Consider the following 4,807-nt stretch of genomic DNA (forward strand, 5'->3'; position numbering starts at 1 on the left):
GTGACCAGGAGCTCCATGGCCTGCAGCTCAGGGACCAGCCACAAATGCTTTTCAAATAACCGAAGTGAACAAATGAATGGAAAAAAGATAAATGAATTGGTTCCAGATCGTCCTTTTGCCTCAGACGATGCCCTTGATATCCATCCCAAATGCTCTTCTTCCTTTTGCTATTCGGGCTTTGGAAGCCTGGAGTTCTCCTCACAGTAAGAAGTTGGGAGATGGGCACAGGAGCTAAAATCAACTGTCCGAGGTTTGACATCTTCTTCCCAGTTGTGCCATCCTGGCTAAGTACCTTGTTCTTGCTGTTGTTCAGTCACCACGTCACGTCCAATGTCCAACTCTTCATGACCCCATGGACTGTAACATACCAGGGTTCCCAGCAAACCACTCCAGCATAATAGCCTTGAGAACCCCATGACTGTATAAAAACTCTAAGTACCTAACCTCCCTCAAACACAGCTTTCCCATCAGTAAAACTGAGATATTATTAAGGCTTAACTTCACGAGGCCATGGTTCCCAAATTACATGCCAAGACACCCCAGGATACTGCAGCAAACTCACCCAGGCACCAAGGGCCACACTCAGTCTTCAAGGAATCATGGCTGTTAGATACAGTGTGAACTCCTGATTCACTACCTTATAGGCTTCTAACTCAATACTGGGACTCTTGGGTTGTGAAGGCAATAGCACCCCACTCCAGTACTCTTGCCTGGAAAATCCCATGGACAGAGAAGCCTGGTAGGCTGCAGTCCATGGGGTCCCGAAGAGTCAGGCACCACTGAGTGATTTCACTTTCACTTTTCGCTTTCATGCATTGGAGAAGGAAATGGCAACCCACTCCAGTGTTCTTGCCTGGAGAATCCCAGGGATGGGGGAGCTTGGTGGGCTGCCATCTATGGGGTTGTACAGAGTTGGACACGACTGAAGCGACTTAGCAGCAGCAGCAGCAACTACAGAAAATGATTGGGGATTTCTTTTGTTTTAGGGACACTGGGGAAATCTACTGAAATGCTAAAAGCATGATAAACTGACAGAGCCTGGCAGTCCAAGACAGAGGTTGTTGTGACAACTTCATGAGCACATACATAACAAGTTTGTTGCTGTTAAGCAAGCCACATGGGCTTCCTGGTGGTTCAGTGGTGAAGAATCTGCCTGTTAAGCAGGAGCACACTGGTTTGATCCCTGGGTCAGGCAGATCCCCTGGAGAAGGAAATGGCAACCCACTTCAGTATTCTTGCCTGGGAAATCTCATGGATGGAGGAGTCTGGTGCGCTACAGCTCATGAGGTCACAAAAGAGTCAGACATGACTTAGCAATTAAACAGCAATGACAAGCAATCCACACAGGCTAGCTAAACTCATTCTACCCCCATTTCCTGGACCAGTTTCATCATGGATGATACTGTTCATCTAAATCATTATTTAAAGTTTGAGTAAACTAAAGCTTATTCAATAAAATGATGAATAATAATGTAACTTCCTCTACTTTCCCCAGTTACAAGTTGGGATGACAAAATAGTTTAAGAAAAAAACATCTACATGGGTGTTTCTTATAGGAAGTGAAAACCACAGACATTACTGAAATTTCACTGGGTATAAAGCACTAGAAGAAAGTAAATCACCCTCAAGCTCACTACACTGGAAATCCACACCAAAAATAGATGGAATTGGATGAGAGATAATCCTACAAATACGTCATCTTAAGCAGTAATTTGAATAACTCATTGATTGTTGTTAGCCAAATGTCAAGCAATTTGCTTCTAAAGAACTGAGTGTACTGAATTTATTCTGTTACCCCTATTTAGGTTTATTTTTAAAAGGATGTTTGTTTGTTTCCAAGGTATTCTCCATTATATTCATTACTCTTTTAACCCAAACTCCATGAGTTGGTTAATGATTAATAACATATAAATATTATGTGTTCAAGTGGGAGTTGCCATGTCATTTTTACAAAAATATTCTCCAAAATCACTAAAGTCAGAAACTAGCTCTTAGTTCTGAGACACAAACACCAAATAGGACTTGTTGGTTTTATTCTTCCAAGGAAATTTCAGCCCGTTTGCATTCTTCAGTCTCCTTGTTTTAATTGAACCCATATATTAAATTATCCTGCAGTCCTGAACATTGCCAGAGACCTGGATGCTCTCAGACAGGAGTGGGAGAGGCTGGGCGCTAACCCTGACAGGATGCTGGCGAGTCACTTTGGAATCTCGGCTGTGGAGTCTCTCTTATTAACTGTGTAGTGACGCCTTTTCCTTTCACATCCAAAGCTGTTCCATGCACCGGGAGTGCCAGATAGTGTAAGATAAAAAGCCATATGATTATCTCAATAGATACAGAGAAAGCCTTTGACAAAATTCAGCATTCATTTATGATAAAAACTCTCCAAAAAGCAGGAATAGAAGGAACATTCCTCAACATAATAAAAGCTATATATGACAAACCCACAGCAAACATTATCCTCAATGGTGAAAAATTGAAAGCATGCCCCCTAAAGTCAGGAACAAGACAAAGATGCCCACTCTCACCACTACTATTCAACATAGTTTTGGCAGTTTTGGCCACAGCAATCAGAGCAGAAAAAGAAATAAAAGGAATCCAAATTGGAAAAGAAGAAGTAAAACTCTCACTGTTTGCAGATGACATGATCCTCTACATAGAAAACCCTAAAGACTCCACCAGAAAATTACTAGAACTAATCAATGAATATAGTAAAGTTGCAGGATATAAAATCGACACACAGAAATCCCTTGCATTCCTATACACTAATAATGAGAAAACAGAAAGAGAAATTAAGGAAACCATTCCATTCACCATTGCAACGAAAAGAATTAAATACTTAGGAATATATCTACCTAAAGAAACTAAAGACCTATATATAGAAAACTATAAAACACTGGTGAAAGAAATCAAAGAGGACACTAATAGATGGAGAAATATACCATGTTCATGGATCAGAAGAATCAATATAGTGAAAATGAGTATACAATCCAAAGCAATCTATAGATTCAATGCAATCCCTATCAAGCTACCAACAGTATTTTTCACAGAGCTAGAACAAATAATTTCACAATTTGTATGGAAATACAAAAAAACTCGAATAGCCAAAGCAATCTTGAGAAAGAAAAATGGAACTGGAGGAATCAACCTGCCTGACTTCAGGCTCTATTACAAAGCCACAGTCATCAAGACAGTATGGTACTGGCACAAAGACAGAAATATAGACCAATGGAACAAAATAGAAAGCCCAGAGATAAATCCACACACCTATAGACACCTTAACTTTGACAAAGGAAGCAAGAATATACAACGGAGAAAAGACAATTTCTTTAACAAGTGGTGCTGGGAAAACTGGTCAACCACTTGTAAAAGAATGAAAATAGAACACTTTCTAACACCATACACAAAAATAAACTCAAAATGGATTAAAGATCTAAATGTAAGACCAGAAACTTTTAGAGGAGAACGTAGGCAAAACACTCTCTGACATAAATCAAAGCAGGATCCTCTATGACCCATCTCCCAGAATATTGGAAATAAAAGCAAAAATAAACAAATGGGATCTAATTAAAATTAAAAGCTTCTGCACAATAAAGGAAACTCTAAGCCAGGTGAAAAGACAGCCTTCAGAATAAGAGAAAATAATAGCAAATGAAGCAACTGACAAAGGACTAATCTCAAAAATATACAAGTAACTCCTGCAGCTCAATTTCAGAAAAATAAATGACCCAATCAAAAAATGGGCCAAAGAACTAAACAGACATTTCTCCAGAGAAGACATATAGATGGCTAACAAACACATGAAAAGATGCTCAACATCACTCATTGTCAGAGAAATGCAAATCAAAACCACAATGAGGTATCATTTCACGCCAGTCAGAATGGCTGCTATCCAAAAGTCTACAAACAATAATTGCTGGAGAGGGTGTGGATAAAAGGGAACCCTCTTACACTGTTGGTGGGAATGCAAACTAGTACAGCCACTATGGAGAACAGTGTGGAGATTCCTTAAAAAACTGGAAATAGAACTGCCTTATGATCCAGCAATCCCACTACTGGGCATACACACTGAGGAAACCAGAAGGAAAAGACACACGTGTACCCCATTGTTCATCACAGCACTGTTTATAATAGCCAGGACATGGAAGCAACCTAGATGTCCATCAGCAGATGAATGGATAGGAAAGCTGTGGTACATATACACAATGGAGTATTACTCAGCTATTAAAAAGAATACATTTGAATCAGTTCTAATGAAATGAATGAAACTGGAGCCTATTATACAGAGTGAAGTAAGTCAGAAAGAAAAACACCAATACAGTATACTAACGCATATATATGGAATTTAGAAAGATGGTAATGATAATCCTGAATGCGAGACAGCAAAAGAGACACAGATGTATAGAACAGTCTTTTGGACTCCGTGGGAGAGGGAGAGGGTAGGATGATTTGGGAGAATGGCATTGAAACATGTATATCATATATGAAATGAATCACCAGTCCAGGTTCAATGCATGACACAGGATGCTTGGGGCTGGTGCACTGGGATGACCCAGAGGGATGGTACGGGGAGGGAGATGGGAGAGGGGTTCAGGATGGGGAACACGTGTATACCCGTGGTGGATTCATGTTGATGTATGGCAAAACCAATACAATATTGTAAAGTAATTAACCTCCAATTAAAATAAATAAATTTATATTAAATAAAAAACCTCACATCTAGTTTGAGTCCAAGTCAAACTGAAATGATTGGTCTGTGTTTCTAAATGTTCAAACACTAAAAAAAAAAAAAAAAAAAAACGGCAGG

This window comes from Bison bison, unplaced genomic scaffold, assembly GCF_000754665.1.
Source record: "Bison bison bison isolate TAMUID 2011002044 unplaced genomic scaffold, Bison_UMD1.0 scf7180017864475, whole genome shotgun sequence".
Classification (NCBI taxonomy): domain Eukaryota; kingdom Metazoa; phylum Chordata; class Mammalia; order Artiodactyla; family Bovidae; genus Bison; species Bison bison.